Genomic DNA, 14,100 nt, shown 5'->3' with positions numbered 1-14,100 from the left:
GTGCACGTTTCAGTGATGAAGTAGGATGTTACTGGAAAGACTCTAAACTGGTATGAAGGGGAGTCATATTTCATGGCTAATTGTCACTGAGATGGATGCTCTGGGAATATTCCTAAGGCTGCATTTGGGTTACGAGCCACAATTTGACCACATCTGACTGGTGCAGCAACTGATGATGGATGGGGTGGTCGTAGTGAGCTGGAGGTCAGCCTCTGCTCCCTGGTAACAGAAATGGTACAAGAGGGAATGTCTCTAAGTTGTGCTGGGGAAGTTGGATCATCATGTTGGATATTAGGAAAAATCTGTGTTGGTCATGTATCTGTGTCCAGCCACCATGATGCCTTGCTGGAAGGTGATGCCCCTACAATTGTCAGACACAGGAAACTGCAGGAAATTTGCATCTTGGATGAAATACACCCCAAAAATCCAGGTCCTTGTTGAGAGGATGCTCTTACACAGCTTCAACTCCAAACTTTTTGTAAAGAGAGAAGGGATAAAATGGGCAGCGATTGTGAAGGACTGACATGAAGATACGCTCCCTTGCTGCTTGTTAAATCACACCAGAACAAAGGATGCCTCTCCTGTCCCCTCTCAATAGCCCAAAGTGCTGACAGCAACCCTGGCTCCCATTTGTTTTCCCTCTCCATCAGAGCACATGGCCGCCCTGAGGAGGAATCCTTTCACGCCTATTTGCGGGGCCCTTGAGAGGTGTGAAGAGTAACCTAGGTGTGAACAATGCATGGAGCAGCACAGGCATGGAAGCTGAAGTGTGAAAGCATTTGCTCAGTAAAAATAGAACTAAGCTGTTGGCAGAAAGAGGTGTCTGCAGCTGATAAACATGCAGTGATTGACAGGAGTGGGGTTCGTGTTTTATTAATGCATCAGTCTAAATCTCCTGACCTTATGAGGATGGAGAGTTTGGCAGGACAGAAGAGTTTGTAATTTGTTCCTTAATTCTGAAATGAATGCACCTCTCCTGGTTCTATAGAGAGCAACCGATGCCAGTCTTTAACTGCTGCCTATCACACAACGTGCTTAATTGGAGTAGAGAACAAATGAGGGATTACCAGCTATTACTGATCCAATAAAAAAGCACAAGCTCACCTCCTCTTTGGTTCTGGAGGTACTGTGGAGGAGCTGCAGCTCTCAAGCCCCTCACCTGTATCTTGTGTATCTCTTCGATTGCCCTTTGGCACTGCAGAGTTCGTCTGTGAGCGTGGCTTTAGAGACTGAAGGTTCTGCTCAGGTGAAATATTTATCGATCTGGCTTCTTGAATAAGCAATACATTGCAGCAAGGGTTTGATACGAACATCCCTCATGTATAACCATCATACTACAGATTGCAATAATGCCTTCAATCCACAGATCTCATACATTCACATCCCGCAGAGATCGCCGTATCAGAAGCAGAACACAATTTGCCAGGCAAGTCACAGCTCATATCTGTATTACTGTATGATGTATGGCACATCTGATGCAAATGCAGCTGGAGTGCCATGGAGAAGCTTGTTTTGCAACACAAACAAAGAGAATTAGACTAGCAGACCTGCTATTCAAAAGATAGATATCTCCTTTGGATTTACACTCTTTGCCCTGCTGTTTATTTTGCTGTCTCACTCAGCGAGCTGCTGTGCAAGCTCTAAGCTTTCTTTGCCTCCAGAAAGGCTGAAGCATAAAATGGAATTACAAGTATCAACAATTGCAGACTCTGCCATGTAGGCATGCGGAGCCATCTCCCAAACGGGCGACCAAAGAAGGGCAGGGACAGCAGACAAGCAATGGGCCTATTGAAGTCAGTGGGATTTTTACCACTGCCTTCAGTGGGTTTCAGATTTGGCTTGATGAAAGCAAGCACTGTGAATGAAATTTCAGACACCCCATGGCTACAGATGCACTTACTTTTAAAAGCATTAATCGTGCATCTAAATTTAGAGTGCCGCACTTTTGTTTCATTAAGAATTCCGCTTTGGTTCCAGATAGACTCCCTTGAATCTGTCCCCAAAACAGACCCACATTCCATTCTGCACAGCAGAGCAAGATCTTTTATTTTTAAAGCAGCCTCATCTAACCTGCAGCTGCTCAGAACATGGTGTCTCTTCTGCATTCATTCTCATTCGTGGAGTTTGAACCTCTGCTACGCACAGTATGTCATGTGGCAAATGTTGCTCAGCTGAAATCACTAAAGAGAGCTGATTTCAGCCTAAAGCAGAATAATGAAGCCTTCTATGGATGTCTGCATGGAAGAAAAACAACCCACATACTAGTTTGCAAACATTACTCATATTTGAATTTCCCTTCTCTGTCATCTCTGAGCAAGCAGCTAGATGCATTCACAAGGCTCTTCCAGATGGGGAAGTGGTAGACAGAGCTCAGCCTTCAATGGCCTTCAATAAAACAGCTCTGCTGAAAATGCACATCTGGCATTTGAATCCTGAGCCACCTCACCCCTTCCTGTGGCTGTGAGCATCCAACTCCCAGGACTTGTGGTGATTTCAGGAGTCATTTTGATGGCTCATGTGCTACATGAAAGCCAGCAGAAACCTCTGGGAGGATGAGTTCAGGCATTAGAAAAACAGATACGAGTGTCAAAGCAAGGACCCTTGGGATGGCTGTGAGGAAATGTGGGCACCAGTGCAGACCTTCCTCCTCTCATGCCTCAGTTTCCCCTTTTCTATGAAATGGGGCATCTCCCTCTTGCCACTTCTGTGACTTCACCCATACTGATAAATATTAACGGTGGTAAGGGAAGCATTAATTAAGGGATCCTGGTGTATCTGGGCTGCGGCAATAAGCCTTCCTGATGCTCTGCCTTGGTATTTTCTCATGGCCAATCACACCTCCAGCAGCTCACCAGCTTTTCCCTGAAGGACTGCCATCTTCTGTTTCTTCCCTGGGGGGCCGTGCAGGAGAGGAGAGCTATGATTTAACAGCAGAGCAAAACATTCAAAGCCCCACAGACACATGGAGATTAAATGCTTCCCCCACTTGGATTCCCCAGCCTCAGCATGCTGTTTCTGGAACACAATTGTGTCTGGAAAGAACCTATCTGGGTATTATACAGCACAGGGCATACTTTTGAGTCCTTTTTCTTCCTATTATCCTCCTTTTCAAGGTCTTTCTCTCTTTGATTTATGGATCTGGAGACCAGCTTTAATTATATCCCTCAAACAGCTGCCTGAAGCGACGCTCACCAGGAGTGAGACAGATGCAGTGTGCAGCCCCCCTGGGTTCTGCATAGCAACATGCTGCATGGAGTGACCATTAATACACAGTGTGAAGGGCACAGTTCCTGTTGCCATGCTGTTTGGGTATGAATGTGTTCAGATCTGCTTGTGCACACACACAGACTCCGTCATGCACACACACTTGCACATATTTTCTCTCTGCTCCACAGTCAGTACACCAGAGTGACTCTTGCAAGGGGCACATTAGGCTCAGAATATTCCACTGAGGGAAATTATTCTGGATGTAATGCCTGAAAACATTTGCAGTGCTGGCAAATAAGGGCTCACTTATTTCCTTTAACATTTCTACTCAAAGATGAGTGGTGATGATGCAAATCTGCCACAATGCAGACAGGTCTGCCCACATTCACACTTGGTTCAGTTCTGCATGCACCCTGGAGTTCAGTTTGGGGCTGAACACCGATGTTTTGTAAGGCTCTGCCCAAACTACAGTCAGAAGTGGGATTGCCTGTTGCTGTGTGAGGTCCTGGAAGAGACTGCCAACAGTCTGGGCTCACATGTTGCAGCATATTCCATCTCTCTGGAGGTGCTGGAGGTGCAAATCTCCAATCAGCCCACCCTAAAACAGTGCTGTAGCCTCAGTGAGAATGTAACCTGTTGCTGAAGTACTGATATGCTACATTTCCATCACCATCCTGATGCATACATGTACTGGAATGCAGTCTAAGAGCTGGTTCTCTAGGGATCATCTTCCATCACGCATGATAGGATATAAAATTGGAGCTTCTACATTTTCCATCTCTGAGTAACTCCTATTTCAGCTCCCTTATATAATTTCATATGAAAGAAGCTTGCAGTAGCTTTCCCTTGCAAGTAGGAAGATTGTTGTCAAAGCCTCGGGAAACCCCTTTAATGTGGGATGGGCAACTGGGAGAGATGGTAATGAGATGCTGGGAGAACTTCAATCACCAGCGAGGGAGATGAGCACTTCTGAAGCTGACAGAGCACAGTGTTGGAAGGACTACCGTGCTGCCAGCTGTACAATGACAGCCCAAAGGGCTAAGGAAATGGCTGACTAAAGGCTTGCAGATACCCCAGACCTCCCTGCTTTAGGGACACAGCTCTGAAGGAAGCTCTGAGCTTGCAAATTTCTGGAAACATTTTTGTGATTAACAACTGAAGGAGCAAGAACTCATCCCACTGGCAGACCATATTCTCATGACTGATGCTGGCATGCTGCAGGATTCCACACAGCAACAGCCTAATTAAATTGTAAATCAGCTGGGATGGGAAATCTGTCTTTCCCTTCTTGCGTGGCTCAGAATAGAAAGGGATTTCAGTTCTGAGTGTAGCGTGCTGCTATCCCAGTTATAAATACAACCCTTGCAACTCAGTAGTAAAATGGCTTTCTACTGAACCATGTTAAGTTCTTCAATTTAAGTAGAAGAATTAAAGAGCTAAATCTGAACTCTGCAGGCAAAGATTGTTTCCAGGCCCTGCTTATTAACATTCAGCTTCACCTGCTTCACGTTGCCAATCCAGACCACCTCTGCGGCCGTTACTAAAAGAGCTTTGATGGAAATGCTGTTTCAGGGCTCTGTTCTGAGCTCTTTCTCAGCTGCAGATGAGTAAAGGCAGCCCATAGCTGCCCCCCTCACCCCTCCCCACACATCACCCACTGTAGCTGAAGAACAGATGCATTAGCCACTTCCTGATACTTAACCTGCCCTTTCCCATCCTTCATCTGGCTCATAAATACCCCTACTGCTATTTCTTGCTGGGGTCAATGCATACAGTAAAGCATTCTGGAGTCAGTCTGGCCCAGCCCTAATGGTGTGGGCTTGTCTCAGGAATTCTTTTACTGTTATGCAGTGGTAAATGGCTTGCTCACCTTCTCCTAGTGTCTGCCTAGCCAAGAAACATTCTCAAGGAGTGCCTACCTGTGTAGCTCCTATAGCAGTACAGATCCTAAAGGCAGTCGCCAAGCCAACATCCTGTATGGCACAGCTCTGCTGGAGTCACACAAGTTGGGATCACAGATCAGCATCTTTTGCTGCGCAAAGTGCAAAGACACAGCTGAGCTCTGAGCTGGGCTAAATCCTGAAAGTGTGGCTGGAAATCAGAAATACAGATTGTGTGTCAGACAAATTTTTTTTTCTTTTCTTAACCAAAGTACTGCTGGCAACTCAGCAGCACCACTGGGAACATTGCCTGCTGCAAGCGTGGGCACTGGTGAGGATAACAAAAAAATTACATCCCTCTGGCTTGCTACTCAACAGAATTGGAGGATAGTCTCCAGCTTCTCATAGAAAGTCCTATTTTATCCTTTTGTTCTTTTTTAATGAAACCATTTCTTCTTGAAAGAGAATTGTTTTGGTTTTTTCCTGAGTGGACATTTTCACAAAAGAACAATTTCCAGGTTTTCATTACATGTTTGAACCAGGTCTTAATAGTGAAACACGTTTATTTCTTTCCATGGCATCCCACAAAAGGAAGAAATAGGGGGAAAAAAAAAAAAAAGAAAAAAAAAAAACTGAATTTTTGTGGACAAACAGAAAATACATAAAAGCTCGCTTGTTTTTAGGATCCCAGGATCTAAAGGGCTGCTTTTGTAACTCCTCAGAGTAGCTAACAATTAATTGTGGTGGATTTCAGCTGTGGCCCCCAGTAACAGGGCTGACCATTCAGGTGCAGACAGGAGCAAGGCACTCTGGGGCTCCTACCCCCTCCCAGAGGCTCAGGAGGGCTCATTAAGTTGGTGATTGCTGCCGAGGGAGTTGGACGTTGTTCTGCCATGGGTTTGGTTTTGTTGGAGCTCTGCTGCAGTGAAATTTCCTGTTGCACACGGTGTGATCCTCCTGGTCTGCTCTGAGCTCTCTGTGTTCTTGTGAAGGGTTCAGAGCCTTCAGCCTCTTTGAGGAAAAGAAACAACAGCCATGGAGGAGATGGGAGGTAAGGAGATATGGGCAGGGTAAGCATGCTGACCTTGTAATGTTTTCTGAGGTTTGGATCCTCTGAGCTATAGCTGTGTGGTCTGAGGGTGCCAGGCAGGATTTGCCCTGTATTGTGGAGTAGGGGAGCTGTAGGTTATGAACCTGTTGTGGTTCCTTAAGATTGTTTGCTATGTTTTAGAGTCATGCTGCCTTTTCTTAGGAGGTGTGATGCTTATGTTAGCAGCCAGCAGCGATTGATGCAAGTTGTGTCAGTGCTGACAGCTGCCTTGTTAAGTGATCCCACTTTGTACACTAAAATGTGGTCCATGGAAGTGTGAAAGAGTTCTGCTCTGCTCCACAGCTATGGTTCTTGGAATAACACTGACCTGCCAGTAAAAGCCCTCCTGCCCAAACCCCTCCTTTCATAGGCTGTGTGCTTTTTGGTGTGCCTCAGTCACAGTGTGCATGTGTGTAGCTTAGCATGTCTTACAGTTCAGTATTTCCAAGTAATTCACATGGCTGCCTGGTGTCAGAATCCCCACTTGTAAAGACAAAGAAACTGAAGCACAGAGCAGAAAGATTATGATTAAAATCTCCAAACGTGCCTGTAGGGAAACTCGCAGTGCAATATTCCCTACTGTGAGTCCTGTCCTTTCCCTGCAAACCTCTCTGATCTCATCATCTGCTGATCAGGCTGTAACAGCACCCCCAGAAAAAGTAGGAATACACAAAAAAATTGCTATTTCTTTGGCTCTTCAGGTGCTGCAGAAACAATCACGTGGCTGGCCTAACGAGCTAATGAGATATCCCCTACACCTGCTCACAGCCCTGCATTGGACACACCTGGCCTTGCCATATGCTTCCTTCTTGCAATTTGGTGCAGTAAAATGTCTTTGGGTGCCTTTTCTGCTCTGTCTTGTGTGTTCAGGAAGCACCAAGCACCTCTCTTGAAAGCAGCAGCTCTCAGTATCCCCACAAGCAGGCAATACAACCTCCCTTTCCAGTCCTTTGATCTTCCACAAAGAGTTAAGAGCAGTCAGCTCTGCCACGAGGTTGTGCTTTATGAAATTATTTCAGGTTGATCACAGTGCGTTATGAAGGGTTTCTAGTCATTAATGGGAAGCGAGTTCCTACTGTATGAAGATTAATTTGCTGCCTCAGCCATCTATTGAGTGAGTAAGACAGGTGAAGATGCAGGCAGTCCAGCTATTAGCATGTTTATCAGGATAAATAGGATGCTGGAAGGATGCCTACATTGTGGAGGCTTCTGTACAATGCACTCAAGCAGGATTTAGGAATACAAAGTGATCGGCCAGGAGCAAGGCTGAGTAACTGGGTCTTAAAACCAGGTCTGGTTCGAGGTGTGTTGACAGTGCTGCTCTAAAGGAGAGGAAGCACACTATTTTGGAAGCTAATGACAGCTTAAAGGCAAATCCTACTTGAGGATGTACTGTGTGGGCACAGCAGGCAGCTCTGGGTGTGGGTTGGAACTGGTGGGCATCACTTCATTGCCTGACAGATGCAGTTGATGTGGGGTTGGTGGCTGCTGGGGAGCTGTGGTGTCCTTTCTGGGTGAGTTAGACAATGTTTTCTGTGCACCTCCACAGTTAAGGTTTTATGGAAGCCTGGTTCTGTTTAACATAGCTGTAGTTGAGTTATAAATTAATAATCCCTGCTGCTGGGACTGCTGTGTAGCAAGATGGCTTTCGTGAATGTATGCGTAAATAATTCACGCTATTAAATTAGTTGTGTTCCCTGTCCACGGCTCATTTATCTGCTGTGACTACAAATATTCCTCTCTGCAGTTAGAAGGTGTCAGAATGTGCCAAGTGAGAGGTCTGTGCCTCTCGGAAGGAGCCTTTGCCCCCCACTAAAAGGGTCAGGAAGTTCTTTTGACAAAGTGCTTCATAAAAGTCTGCCTTATTGAACGTGATGCTCTTCAATGGACCAAAATCCATCTTGGGTTTTCAGCTTGTGGGATGATTGAGGCTCTGTGGGTGGGTTTCCTTGCAAACTACAGCTCTGGGTCTTTTCCAGGCCCTCTTTTAAGGGCTGTGCCTCTTTCCCCAAAGATAAGTATTCTTCCTGTTTCACATGTGAATTCTGTGTGTTTCCCACCTTACTGTTTTTATCAGTATTCTCTCTGTGCTTCTTTGGGAAGCAGTAATTGCTGAAATAGACAAGAGTCCTCTTCAGCCTCAGGTCTGAGGGAGCAATGTCGGCATCAGTGCTGTGTGCACAGAGCACACTGAGAAAGTAAAATGGGCACAGAGGAAAGCAGGAGGGGAAAAAAAAACCAAACCAACAGGAACCCAAAGGTTGTTATTTTATTGCATAGCCTCTAAAATGATTGCTTCTTTCTGGCACAACCTGATGTTCCAAAGAGCTCTGATGCTGTATTACTTCTGTGTTAGCAAATGATCTTGGACAAGTTGGTGTTGGTTTTCTTAGTCTAATGCTGTCAATTGTTATTTGTTTTGCCCCAGCTTTGCTGCTGCTCCAGTCCTCATGTAATGCTCAGAGAACAACCTCAGAGATCCCTGAGAAGGCTGAGCTCTGATATCTTCCGTCTTCTGCTGCCACACCAGAAATGTGAGCATCTAACTGTAAGTAAGATAAATATGCTTTCATGCTGTGTACATAACCCTTGAGTTTCTTTGATTGCCAACTTATCGTTATGTATGATCTGGATGACTTTTGTTTCTGCTGTGTGTATAAATATTGATGAGAAATCCAAAGCCTTTTTTTTTCCTGTAGAAAATCACTACTTTTATGTCAGACACAAATAGATGTGGGGGAGATGATGTTCCTTAAGCCTCTGCTTTGGTGTATTTAGGAGACGTATCAAGCACAGAGAACTCTGTGTCTGAATACCAAGTACAGTTAGTTTGGGGCCAATTTGTTCACTGGAAAAGCTCCTGGAGAAACATTTCAGCATATTGGAAAGCACTAATAGGAGATTTAAGGGGTTTTGCTGCGATGTTTATAGGTACTTGTGACAAATGTTTTTGGTGGAAGGAAAAGAAGGCAGGATGTCACATTGTTGCATGGGCTGAAGGAACTCTGTAACTCTGAAATAACTTTGCATTTTGGAACTTAGTTTTTTGGGAGGTCTGATGGGCGTTTCTTGGTTAGAAGAAGTTTCTGTTACCCTGAGAAAAGCATGCTGAAATATTGAAGGGACGGATTGTGTTGTGATTCTAAATTGCTCACCTATCTAGCCCTGGTTTTCCCAGCAGGTAATGCTTGCTCTGGTTGAGCTTCGTACTGGGATTTTCAGATGGTACTTAACAAATGCTTGGTCTGCTTTGTAAATGATCCTGGAAATGGAGAGCAGTGGCTGCTCCAGGATGCAAGGCTGTGCTGGTTTGATGTGCTTTGTCCCACTTGGTCACTGGGAGGCGGGGACAGGAGGAGGCACACGGATGGGTGGATGTGAGTGCTCACAGGCAAGAAATGGCTTCTGATGCATCCTTTTAGAGATGCTGCAAAGAAGCAAAGGACCAGTTTACTGAGACACCACAGACAGGCATGAGTAATTCTGAAATACCCAATCCCTCCTCTTTGTGTTTCTCGGGTTTTGATGCTGCGTTCTGGGAGGCTTCCTCCAGCTGTAGCTCTGTGCAGTGCTGTTTCCACAAAACATAAAGCATTCCCTGTTTTTGTAACCTATTTATATGATTAGATTAACACTGAATTTTACTGAGCATGTCAGCGTTGGAGATGCACCATAAGAGAGAAATATAATCTAATAGGAAGGAATACACCACTCTGGAGCAGTCAAACCACATTTTTGATCTCACAGCTTGAAACAAATGAACTGATGCACTGTGGAAGGAAATTTACACACTCTTCTCTTTCACTCTTCTGCCCCTCAAAAGAAAAAGCTGAAATTCTTCCCACAGCTCCAACCTGAAACGTTATGGCAGTATTCAAATCTCATACCCAGCGTGCATCCTTTGCAAAGATTAAGAGCAATAGCAAAGTTAAAGGTGGTGGAAATAGATGGATGATATGGTGGGGCGATGAGGAGGGGGAGATCACCTGGGATTGGGATGCATGTAACTCTAAAATATATTGATCAGATGTTTGAATGTGCCTTGGTGTCCTCAGGGCTGTGGGAGTTCCCAGACTGTTTGCCTTGAAATGAAAGCAATTTAATCTTTAAAAATAATAATGAAAGAGCAAGCTGTAAATGAGACCTTCTGGCAGACTGACGGGGCTGCTTTCCCAGAGGTGGATGCACATGCTAAGATGACAAATGAGATCATTAAAGTAAATAGTGTAAATTGAGTTTTGGCAGTGGGTAGGAATCCTTATTGCAATGGAGGGCATTAATATGGGGGGGAAGGAGTGGAAGAATTTGCTGGTGGCAAGTTGACCTGGGGCAGAGAAGCAGTGCAATTTTGTAGCAGTTCCAGCTATCCACTTCATTGCCCTGCAGTGAGCCCATTTAATTTAGCAGGACTTCAGCGTGGCTCGCCTTAGCAATGTATTTAGGATTACAAAGTGTCATTGAACAGCACAGGATGCTGCTTCTTAGGGCTGCAGTGCTCTTTCCTGGTGCAGTCTGTTCTGTGACTTCGTGCTGGGGCACAGCACTGCTTTGCACATAGATTCTCTCTTCTTCAGAGGCTTCTTGCGGATCTCTAAAGTCTGATCTCTGTGTCCTCCTGATGCAATTCCTTGCAAGTTAAGTCAGTGCTGTGAGTGGTTTCCCTCCACCACTGTCCTTCCTGTGGCCATGGGGATGAGCTTCCCCTCTTGAGCAATGCAACCAGTTGTACTTAATTTATGTAAAGGCACCTTCCAAGAACATACTAATTATACAGAGTTTGGTGCATTCTTTATATTAATACACTAGACCTATATTTCCAGTTCTCTGTAGTTGATTTTCTGTGCTCATCCTCACATGAGCATTAGTTTCGCAGCTTGGATCTGTGCAGCACAACTTCTGGCACTGTGCTCACAGCCAGGTTTGTCTGCACTCTCCTGAAGCTCCCAGCATAGGTAAGAGCCAGGAGAGTGGTTATGTATCAACACCCTGCTCAGTGATGGCACGGAGGAGGGAGCAGTGTGTTTTCCACCCTAAGTGTGGATCCTGTTCCTGGAGCATCGTAAGGCAAGGCAGGCACTGAAGGGACAAATCCCACTGTGTTAATCTGAGTAGTAATGATGATGGAAGCTAATAGCATTAACTAATAGAACAGGATGAGATTAATGGAGAAAGCACTGAAACGTACTTTTCCTACTGGGCTTGTAGAGGGAGATGTTCCTTTAAAAACATTTATCTCCTAACTCTCCTAAAGCTGCTTTTTTTTCCTGTATTTTACAACATGCTTTAAAAATAAAAAAGGCAACTGCAGAAACGTCCTTCCTCTGCCCAGGAAGTGCAGATCTCTTTTGAACCATCACGGCATGGTAATACTGATTTGTGTGGAGTGTTGAAAGGAATAAGCACTGAAGCTCTTTGGGATGCTGAGAGTGGCCCTGCAGTTGTGGGAAGGAGGGAAGCTGAAGGTTTAAGGACAGTTTGAGGCATTTGCATTAACAAGCACTGGTGGCTTTGGATTTGGTTATCTCCAAAACGCATTTCACACTAGCATCTCTTATCACTGCAGCATGAAGTAATGCTTCTAGAGTGTTTTGTTGCTTATAATTTGAAGAAATGCTGTAGGAGAGGTGGGGGATGAGCAAGGAAATGCGATGTGAAGGAGCTCAAGTAGCACTTAAAATCAGGAGCCCAGACAATCTGCACCAGGTGGCCGTACGTGGTCTCTAAAAGCAGCTCTCCCATAAATGCTGGGAGGACCACTGTGTGGCCGTGCTGGTGTGTCTGTTTCACGTTCCATTTGCAGCATGGAAAGCTTTGTGATATCCATATCACAGTGTGGGGCAGGCTAACTTGAAGGTCTCTTGCCACAGGGCTCATGGCTATTAAACGTGGCAGCATGGTGCCTGTCCCCTGCCAGCCCATGTTCCTTGCCTTGCAGCAGAGCAGGGCTGCTGTGCAGTGCTGGCCCATGTGCTCTTGGGGGTTGGTGCAGAGCTTAGCAAGCTTAAAAATTCTTTTGCTCTTTCTGCAGACAAAAAGCATCCAGAAAACCAAATGCTTGCAGCAGGTGCAGGGCTGTAGCTTTCTTCCCATTTCCGCAGGGCCAGCCCAGCTGGGCTCTTACAGGACATGAAGAGGATGCTAAGAGCTTGCTTGGAGGTCTCCTTTCTGTAGCTTCAGGATGGACTGGCTCTCTTGGCTTTGAGCTCATTTTGACAAAGCCCAATGAAGCATGAATCACAGTTTCTTGAAGACTGAGAGTTAATTTGCTTAGTTCTTCCTTTTTAATTACTGCAGACTGCAAGTCTGCTCTTCTGTGCTGGGAGTGGCAACCTGAGCTGCAGTAAATGCGCCTTGAAAAAGAGGCCAGGAGGAAAATGCCAGTTTGTGGGTGTCTGGGGAAGGGGCCTGGGGCTGATGGGGATGGGGCTGAGATTGCAGCTCAGCTCAGCACCATCCTAGTGAAGATCCTGGCTGTGAAGGGGTCATTCAGCCTATGCTGCTCATGCCAAGCTTGGGAGCTTTGGGCACCTGATGGAGCTGTGGGTGTCCCTGTTCATTGCAGGGGATGGGACTAGATGGCCTTTAAAAGTCCCTTCCAGCTCAAACCATTCTGTGATGGATTCAATTCAGTGCAAAATCCCAGCTGCACAAGGCACGTGGGATTGTGACACTGGGAAACGGGATCTATTGCATGAGATGTGAAATGCATGCAAGTCTGGAGCAGAACTGTGATGGGTGGCTGCTGTCAGTGGTCAGTGCTCTGCCTGCTGTGATGAGAGGTGGGAAACTGAACAGAGATCAAAGCTCAGCCCCCACTTGTGTCCATCTGAAGTTCTCTGTGCTCTTTGGGTTGAGGAATTCAAATCCATCTTAATGCTGTTACTGGTTTGTGACTTCTAAATGCTGGGAAAATGTTTCTAGACTATTGATAAAATAGCTTGGTTTTTTTTTTTTTTCCCCAAGAAACGTTCAAAACCTTTTATGCTGGAGAGAAACAGTGTTTGAAAGACAAAAGAATGTTTGGCTGTTGTAAATGGAACTCAGAGCAGTTCCCCATGGCCACGCAGAGCAGACCAACAGCAACACATCCCCAACCAACAAATGTTCCTTGAATAACAGATTGATTTGCTTAGGAGTGCTTTCCCCTAAGCAAACTTCCACATCAATAACTAATTATTTGCAGGAATAATTTTTCAAATTTCCCATCACAGCTAAATTCAAGAAAATGGTGAGGTGCTCCAGCCCATCTGTGAACAGCAAGAAGTAAAGCTAATTATTCCCTTAGCTCCAATGCTAATAGGCACATTATTTTTTCCTGCTTGTACTTGATGGAATAGCTGTGCTTAACCCATGGCCCAGCTTATGCTGGGGGGGGTGGGGGGGAGGAAGGGGGTGAAGAAAAATCATTCAACTAAATCGTTCCAGAAGCTGAACTGGTTCATTAACTGGAAGTTGGTAGTGTAGTTTTGAACTTAATCACTGTGTATAAACCAATAGCATCTGTAGTAAGAGTTTGCCCATGATGAATGACATTCATCCACAAAGGTGCTGCATCTCCAGGGCTTCCACCTCAAAAATCAAGCACCCTAACATTCAAATCTGCCTTTTTCCCTGAATGTTTCCCTTCACTTTCATTTTTTCCTGATAATGGTGCGTGGTAGGATATATTGCAGTGTACAGCTTGATAACTGCTGGCGATTCTGGGAAGTGTGGAGGAGATTACAACATCTCTCTTGGGTGTTTTGTTTGTATCAAAAGAAAGTACAAGCTTTCCCAGAGATGCCAAACCAACGATGGATTTCGATCAGTTTCTCCATGGATTACTGCTGAATACATTCAGCATTTGCTGTTGTCGCTGCTGTTGACTTGTGTGGAAACCAGACCTGGTGAAATAAGCAGCTGTGAGGGGGGAGAGTTCAGTGC

General features: G+C 45.3%; 1 long non-coding RNA gene across 1 annotated transcript in view; it reads left to right on the top strand.

Annotated features, from left to right (window-relative positions):
- Positions 1–5,811: 5,811 nt before the first annotated feature.
- The window catches only part of LOC128087537 (uncharacterized), a 29,916-nt gene continuing 21,627 nt past the window's right edge, over positions 5,812–14,100 (top strand). Inside the window, exons 1-2 of the long non-coding RNA XR_008209891.1 lie at positions 5,812–6,138; positions 8,606–8,725. This is a non-coding gene — a long non-coding RNA (uncharacterized LOC128087537). The remainder of the gene's footprint in view (positions 6,139–8,605; positions 8,726–14,100) is intronic.

Source organism: Tympanuchus pallidicinctus, unplaced genomic scaffold, assembly GCF_026119805.1.
Source record: "Tympanuchus pallidicinctus isolate F22 unplaced genomic scaffold, pur_lepc_1.0 scaffold30, whole genome shotgun sequence".
NCBI lineage: Eukaryota > Metazoa > Chordata > Aves > Galliformes > Phasianidae > Tympanuchus > Tympanuchus pallidicinctus.
The sequence above is the reverse complement of the archived record's forward strand: the minus strand, read 5'-3'. Positions and strand labels throughout refer to the sequence as shown.